The following is a 9,166-nucleotide window of genomic DNA, read 5'->3' on the forward strand; positions in this document are numbered from 1 at the left end:
CAGCAACACGGTCACGTTTCCAAGAATTGATAGCTACCCCGGCAGATAGGCTGCCATACGCAAGAAGAAGAGGAAGGTCGAATTGTCTGCAAAGCCGGTCCAAATACTTTCGTGGTTCTCATTGGAATTCCCGACGATGTGTGAGGTCTTACCAGGCTGGTCAATGCCATTTTCATTCAGATGGGAACTTTCACACTGTTAACTTGCCTGATACTCCCAATCCTCATCCAGACCTGACCAGATAACCACCTCAACGTCCAATATGCAATCGACGTCCTCCAATATACATATCTGACTTTGAAACAAATTGAGTGATTTTAAATTGATTTAATGGGAACTTTGACAGGTTCCAACACTATAATTAATGGACTTCATTGATCATATTTTGGTTAAAAGAATGCTAAACTTAATTGTCACTTTGCCCCTCAATACAGAAAATGTAATGCATTACCTTTGGATGGAGGGGGAAAACGTTTTGTTTGCAAAGTCACTTGAAATGCCAATGGATCACAAGTCATTTGACCTGCCTCGCTGAAGATTGAGATCCTGCCACGTTGGCTGCAATACGTGAGTCATGTTAACTCTGGTCCCATGTGTTTGTGTGGTATACCCGTTGGGATACAACACCGAGACTCATGAGATCCATCTCAATGCAGGACTCATGGTGCTGAGATTTATCTCAATGCAGGGCTCAAGCTGTCAACACTGAGATCCATCTCAATGCAGGGCTCATGATGCCGAGACCGAGATCCATCTCAATGCAGGGCTCAAGGTTCCAAAACTGAGATTCACCTCAATTCAGGGCTCATGGTGACGAGATCCATCTCAATGCAGGGCTCATGATGCCGAGACCGAGATCCATCTCAATGCAGGGCTCAAGTTTCCAAAACTGAGATCCACCTCAATTCAGGGCTCATGGTGATGAGAACCATTTCAATGCAGGGCTCATGGTGCCGAGACCGAGATACATCTCAATGCAGGGCTCATGGTGACGAGATCCATTTCAATGCAGAGCTCAAGGTGCTGAAACTGAGATCCATCTCAATTCAGGGCTCATGGTGACGAGATCCATCTCAATGCAGGGCTCATGGTGCCAAGACCGAGATCCATCTCAATTTAGGGTTCATGGTGCCGAGACCGAGATCCATCTCAATGCAGGACTCATGGTGCCGAGACCGAGATCCATCTCAATGCAGGGCTCATGGTGCCGAGACTGAGACCCATCTCGATACAGGGCTCATGGTGCCGAGACTGAGGATAAGAAGGGGAAGGGGAAGGGGAAGTGGGGGGTGGGGAGGGGTAAGGCCACAGGAAAGATAAAGGATAAAATACTCCTCTTTCTCCACGTGGTTCTTAAAGAAGGCCTTCTGACCTCACTCTTGGAGAACTGAAGACGGAGCACACCATTTCCAAGCCTTCAGGGAAAAAGCTTCAATCACAGAAGGGTGGGAGCATTTAGCAGCTAAGTCAAGAATGTCGTGACTGAATCGAGCTGTGAACAGTCGCTCAAATGCACACATATTCCGTAAACGCGGACGTCATGGAAGACACTCTCTTCGCTCATTTTGCCATGAAGGCTCGGGAATCGTCTGCTCCGTTCTTGGTTTTCTAAGAGCGAGGTCAGAACACCTTCCTTAAGAACGCCGTGGAGATAGATAAGTATTCTCAGATTGACACTGTCGAAACCACTCTGCTTTTGAGATTATTGGAATCTCCCACGATGAAGCTGATTCTGTGGACTTATCACTTCACCATCACAGACAGGGTGGTGGTGCCTGTGTCCTCTACCACCTCCTTTCTGGACTTGCAGCCTCGACTCTTTCCATGCTTTGTCCCCCCAGGTTTCTGCAGTGGGCTCATACGGTCCACCATCAACCCTCTTCTGGTAAAACTACCTCAATCCAGAATCATTGCTCACCTCCACGTTCATTTTCTCACATTTTTTCCTACCTGTAGAATCAACTTCCACATTCTCCTCAAGTCCTTCTCTCCCTTGCTCACCATGGTTGCACTGACATTCATACAGAGCTGGCATTGGTGTGGTAATCACAGTCGTTCAGTGTTGCTATCACGCTGTGCAGTTGACGTGTACAGAGTGGATGCGCTCCCATTACTTTACACTGTGGAAGGGGAGGGCCAATTGAGGCATACCGGAAGCGAGTGAGCGAATGTTTGAGAATGGTCGCTCCGCCTCACCTGGTTGGCTCTGAAGGACAGTTCAAAACTACCACGAGCGAGTCTCGGTTGCTAAAAGAGAGCCGCTGCCTTCAGCACCACTGCCTTCAGAGCTGAGCCAAGCTGAGCCGCTTCAGAGCCAAAATCCAGGCCGAGCTGCCTTTCTATCAACCACGAGTCACGTGAGCTACGGGGCAGCTGTCGTCGAACCACGAGCTGTTGGCGAAGCATCAGGGTGAGTTGCCTTGTTACCAGCCTGACCAGAGGGGATCAAGGGTGAACATGGCACACGGTCTCCCAGCATGGCAACTCCAGCAGCCTGCATCGGCACGGCACCAACACACCCCTGCATTCCCTACCTTCCCATCCCTCCCTCCCCCGCCAGTTTTGGATCAGCACGTGCTCGAGTGTGCATTCAGGGTAAGAAAGAGGTCTCCAGCAAGCTTTGCTCTTCCTCTCATCTTCTTTCTTCACTACGATTCCCCCGAATGAGTCTGATGGCACCATGTCTGATGTTTAATGGTAGATAAGGATAATTACATTTCTTTTGTGCCTTTAATTGTGATCTTTTGCTTCAGATCCTTGCTTGTGATTGTAAATATTTCCTGAATAAATATTGTCTTGTTGTGCTTTGTAAATAAATGCACTTGCTTTTGAACTGTTAAATGTTTACAACCTGCTTGCTTCGGCCTTTCCTCCATTGGTCTGATAAAGTGTGTAAACATAGATAGACGGGACATAATATCTCACCAATCGCTCAGCCAGTACGTGTGGGCCAGCACAGCATTCATGGTTTTGCTCGCCGTGCATAATAAATAGATACTTTGGTACATGCTGTGGGTGAGAACCCTTCTTGCCACCACCGAACCAGTGGGAAAGTAACATGTTTGTAAAGGAGTGATGACCCTACCAGGTTTTGCAATCGCAATAGCTATCCGAAGTTGATTAACAACCCGTTGGGCCAAGGACTTCTCCGCGGTGTGACAGCCTGTGGGTCCAGAGGTCGGGGTGAGTTTGAGAAGTCCCCTTGTGGTGAACGCCGGTTCTGTAGCAATTGGTGTCAGGAGTGGGATTCAAATCTGGGACGTGACCAGTGCACCTCAATTGTAAAAGGGGCATTGTAGGGTGAAATTTCAGTTAAATTTGTGTTCAAGTATGTCAGACCAAGGCGAGCAGGTCCAGGTGGTTTCATTGAGGGAAATGGAAAAGCTGCATCCACAAGTCAATGCCCCCCACCCCATCCCCTGGAGGACGCTGCACCAATGAAGCTAATGGCAGAGATAAACAGGTTGGCAACCATTTTTATGCCAGAGGCAAGACATCTGACCGAGTTTACACAATGGGTGGCAAGGATGGATAGGCAAATGGATGTGTAGCAGGCTGACACAGGCATTGGGCAGTAGGTTGGGCAGCAGCACGTGGGCTGGACAGGCAGAGGCAAGAACTGGGCTGGCAGTGCGTCGGGACATGAAGAGTTCACAGTGAGAGCAAACGTGGCATGCGTGCGGGACGTGCAGTCCATGATGGTGACCGGTGAAGCCAATGGTAAATTAGAGGGGGCACGGTACCAGAGCCATTACAGGTTAAGAAAGAGACAAAGCCATGGGAGATAGCCAGGGCAGAGTGGGAACACGAGATAACAGATAGTGTGTATATTGTTGCGGTTCTCGGAACCGCATGCATACAACAGATTGTGTCCCAAGACAGTTATTCCATTATTATACGTGTAGGTGTAGATAGTCCCCTTTCTTTTGTTTAGCGGGACAACAAGGGAGTGCATTGCGATGATCTAATAGCTAGGGTTGCTGAAATCATTTTTTTCCATATTGTCATCCCCACTCTTCTTCTTTTCTGATTATTCCTGAGGTAAATCAGCCACGTGTGCCTTGGAGGCCAGCGCGTGTGGCGCCGCGGTGAGGGATCTGCTGCTCAGAGATTCTCCTTCCCGGGCAAGCCCTAAACCTGGCGTGTGCAGCGAGTGATGTGCGCTTGGCAATGTGGGATTGTCGACTCGAGCTTCCGATGGTCTGGGGAGAATTGCCAATTGCATTAGAAAGGCATGCAAATAAATACCTCTTAAGAGGCTGCACAAATGGTGTTTTTCACGGCACGGGAAACACGGCCAGCACGACGCCCACGCTGCACGAAACATGCACAGAGGCCAATAAAGCTGACTCCACGCCATGTTGGGTAGGATACGAGTGTGCGGGTGGAAGCGGCTTGTTCTTTTTTTAACCTCAATACCCGACGCATGTTGGTGTTTGCCCGTGCACATGCTAGCAGAGTCGTGTGAACGCAAGCACTGGCCAGGTGTGTAATGGCGGAACCACGCGCACTGTATGGAATGTGCTCGAAAGCAGATACGTACGCTGCTTGTGAAACGTGCATGGATTTATCCATGGTGATGCACCTTTGGTCCTCACTGGCTGCGGTGGATTCTCCATGGATGGTGAACGTCTTCTCGTCTCTGTGGCCAGCGAGGCTGTGATCGAGCCAGGGAATGTACAGTGCGGGCCACGTTGGTGCGCGCGGAAAGAGCGCATTGATCGAACGCCCGAGGGGGCATGCGGGACCCTCGACCGGTCGCCCGGGGTTTTTTAAAGGATGATTTGTGTGCCAATTTCGGTGTGGGCGATTCATGTCATCTCGTGGGTTTGGAGCGCAATATTGCCGCTGTTTCGGATGGTCTTGCCAGAAACGAAGTGAGACGGTTTCCCGCCCAAGCTGGCGGGCCACGTGAGGGGTTGCGGCCAATCGGAGCGCCCGATTCAGGTGATGACGTTTGGATTCGGCATGGCCCCTCCCCCCAAGCCCTATAAAGTCGGGGCAGTCCCTCTTGCCCGGTCGGTCTGTGTTTCCTGCTCCTCATCTCCGCCCCGCCTCCTGCTTCTCGACCCGCCTCCTGCATCTCGACTCCGCCTCCTCATCTCCGCCCACACCACGTCGATCCTACCCGCCAACCTGATCCCGCCCACTGCTCCACCCTCAGGACTCCGCCTCTTCTCCACTCAAGCTCTTGCTTCACAAACACAGTCTCCACACATGCGGCTTGGGCCAGAGGCAACGCGCACACTGTCAGGTACCGCACCCCGGAGCATCCCCCCCTCCCCGAAACGTATTGGTGGCATGTCGTGCTATCGGGCGCACAGGTACCGCGATCATAGCCTCAACCTCCCCCCACGCCCCCCCCCCCCCCGTTTGCAAAACTCCCTCTTCATCGGGTTCTGTGTCTGTGTGTGAGCTTGTGTGCTTGCACCTGTCTGCTTAAGTAAGACTGTAGAAGATTGTTACCATTGTTATTGTTATCATTTCTGCGTTAAGTCTGCTCTGTGTCCCCCTTTTGCAAGTTGCCTGTTTATTGTCGCACCACACGCTTCTTTCTATCTCTGCACAACACACCCCAATAAATTTCACTGTGCCACATATCTTTCCTCGCCTGCTTGTAAATAAATCATTATTATTAGGAATGTTCCCTGCTCGTCTTTGTGTTTTCTTCCATTGATCCAGCATGGTCTGAATCCTAGCTTAGCCAGGACTTTATTCCCAACCATCCATTCCTTTTAGCCTGTACGTCCTTGGCAGTGTCGCTCGGCTGCATCCGATCCGGAAAAGTGATCCGATCCGGTTCAAACAAGGCGTACCATGGGCATGTTCCCCAGTAATTAAGTCACATGATTAATTAGGTAACCTGATTAATCCATAGCCGGGAGGACCCGAGGTCACGCGGATGAGTTATTGGCGTCCACGGTCGGTTAAGCGACCCACCGCGTCACGGAATTATCCGTGTGTGACGGCCTACAATTCCAGGGAGTCTGGTGGGAATCGACATCGCATTCCCCACCTCGTGGTCTTCTCACCCGACCCCCCGCCTGCAACAATATATAGAGTCAGATCGCAATAATTTCTTTAAAACAGCAGCTGGAACAGGCCAAATAAAGAGTATGAGAAAAGAGAATATGGGGGCATGAATGGGGACAGATTCGTGCAGAGAGTGCGTGACTCCACAGGGAGGCATATCCGTGCAGCTGGGGCCGGTGAGGTTTCTCGATCATGGAATGGAGCAGGCGTTTGCCACCAAGTGAAGGTAGGTGAGCACACCCAGCAAATGGGGAGTATAGGATTCATACAGGAACTCTCCACAGGGATGTGTGCATGCCTGTGTATGAGGAGGCACATGTGCGGTGTGCCACTCCTGTGTGAGCACCATTAAAACCTGTGCCCGAACCGGCGGTACAGATTGATGTGGTGGAAACGTTGTGGCTAGTGTACGAACAGTGCGCCTTGGTGCGTTGGGTCACATCCAAACCACATGCCCGTGCATGCAGGTCCAGGTGTGGAGAAGGGAAAGTGCATGGGTGGGGGCGAGCTACTGTTCATACTCACGTCCAGGGCACGGATGTGCACAGCGAAAATAAACTCTACTGCAGGATAGGGATAACATGGGGACCTGGGAGTGTGTACATGCAAACCATCAAGCGTGCAGGAGGAGTGGCCATGCTTGGAAGCACAGCCTGATGCATGGTGCATGGAGTGACGAAAAGGGGGGGGGGGTAGGGGAGGGGGAGTCAAAGATGTTATGCTATGCTTTATCAACAAACACACACACACACACATCGACTGACACTGATATTTATTAGTATAGCTACTGGACATACATCCACACATTTATTAAGAAGGATGCACCCAACCAAATAATGTAAGAAGACCTAACCTGCCAATTGAGTAACAAGCAAAAGCAGACCTCGTCTCAGGCAACGTTTCATCCACGAACCCAACTGACTTCGTCAGGCCAAAAGAGGAGCAACTTATTCACTTGCTAATTAGATGTCATTAACTTTTAATGGAGCACAAAACACAGTGATTAAAATCCTCATCTGCTGAACTTCTTGGCTCTGACCTTTTGTTCAAAACTAATGGGTTGATAAAAATAGATCCCACACGACTTTGGAAAGTTTTCCAACTATTTGAAATTCGCCTTGTGATGTTGATGTCGTAACAACAATAACAGGATACATGGTCATAAATTAGCCATTTGATGATTTGTGTTTCGTACTTCCTAAAATTATTTGTACAGCTTTGTTTTTACCCAGTACTGTCTTCATGGTTCTGTAAATTTGTATACATTTCACATCATTTTTTAAAATCACTTTTTAGTTGATAAAATTCATTATATTACCAAAGGTAGCGGGACAGCACAAATTAATTTAGTGAACCCTCACAGCCTGCACATGCACATTCTTCCCATTCTACCAAAGCAACATGTTCTTCACAAAAGTGTTTTATTAATCTGACATTTTGGACAATATAGCATTTCCAGCTCTGATGTCAATGCCAGTAGCATAACCCGCGCTCTGCGCGACATGTTGGGGTGGGTGTGTTTGAGAAAGGAACTGATGCAGAGTATCAGTAGTAATTTACTTTAATGCAGGAAGTGGAATACAATTTCACTGTTTCAGAACCATTTTATTTACTTTTTTTTTGTACCATGCACCTCATATGGTCTTTGAGATAATGTAAGCCGAATATCACGTTACTCGAGCGCAGAACAAAGTCGAAGATAGCGCGACACGAAACCACAAACTCGGAAATAACATACAAGATGGTGATGGCTTTTACCAGCAAAACGACATATGTTCCCAGAATACTGTGTTTGTAAATATTGTATTAGTTCGAGAACAACAAAGTTTAAAACCTGCAGTGACTCGCTCTCACCCCCAATTTAAACCAATTAAAACTTCCGGGGACATATCTTGTGATATATATTGTTACGGATTTCAGAAACCGGTCTGAAAAATGCATCCACACATCCAGGTCCTCAGACAGTTATTTCCTTAAATGCATGTTCAGATTAGCCCTGTCCACATGTTTAATGGGATTTTAAATGTGATGCGTTGAGAAGGGTAAAGAATAGATCCCCTCTCTTATCGGAGGCTTTTTTTTCTTGATGACAGACATGTTTATACATATTTCTTTCGCGAGCGCTGACACCCGCCTTATTTTTCCTCAACAACGTTTATGCACATATTTCTTTCGTGAGCGCCGATGCCCACCCTTTTTTCGAGAGCCCGGGTTGTCATGGTAACGGTGCACAAGTAGGGCAGGGTGAGCTTGGGGGGACTCTACGCCCGCCGAGATGGGCTGCGTATATAAAAAGAATTGGAGAGGTCCGTTCAAAAAAAAAGGAAAAAAGGAAGCGAGCGAGCAAACAAGAAATGTGGAAGCGTGCAAGAAAGAAAGCGAGAGTTGAAGTGCGTGAGGGAAGAAGCGAGCCAGAGAGGAAGCATGCAAGCGAGGAAGCGTGCGAGCGCGCAAGCGAGGAAGCGAGCAAGCGAGTGAGCGTATGGGTGTCTGACCAGTGCCAACAACGAGAAAATTTGTCCTTCCCAGTGCTTGAGCAAGCAAGCGTTTGGTGAGCGTGTGAGCAGCGCTGGCAACGAGTGAGGCACGCGTCAGTCACAACGAGTGAGGCGTGGGTCAGTCACCAATGGACCGTGTGGGTCACTGGACGTCACCAGTTTCGTGAAGTGTGAGGAGCTGCCTGTGTCGCAGCACCAGGGTCTAAAACTGCGACAAATGATATCGGTGCCTCCTCACCCCCCCCCCCCCCAGACGTCGATCAGCATCCAAAGCTGTTGGCGAGTGGGCGCACGGAAAGGCTGGGTGCTGGCGATGGACAAGACACTCAAACACACATTTCAGGACGTTTTCACTTCACGGACGACTTCTCTCTGGTGAGCGAGACGTCTCTTCTCCCCCTTGAAAGATCTGCTGGGTACCCTTGTCTGTGTTTAGTTGTAAGTCAACCCACGATAAGCATCTGCTCTTTGTCTCTTTCCTGTTATTTTGATTGATTTTGCTTGAGTAATTATTCATTTCGATTGCTTTGGAATTTATTCATTTATTTACCTCAGAAAATAAAAATTCCTTTTTATTTATTTCTTTTATTATTAATAAATCATATGTCAACTTCCAACCTGTCCGTGTTTGTCCT

This window comes from Eptatretus burgeri, chromosome 4, assembly GCF_056783735.1.
Source record: "Eptatretus burgeri isolate ZD-2024b chromosome 4, Ebu_testis_v1, whole genome shotgun sequence".
NCBI classification, from domain to species: Eukaryota; Metazoa; Chordata; class Myxini; order Myxiniformes; family Myxinidae; genus Eptatretus; species Eptatretus burgeri.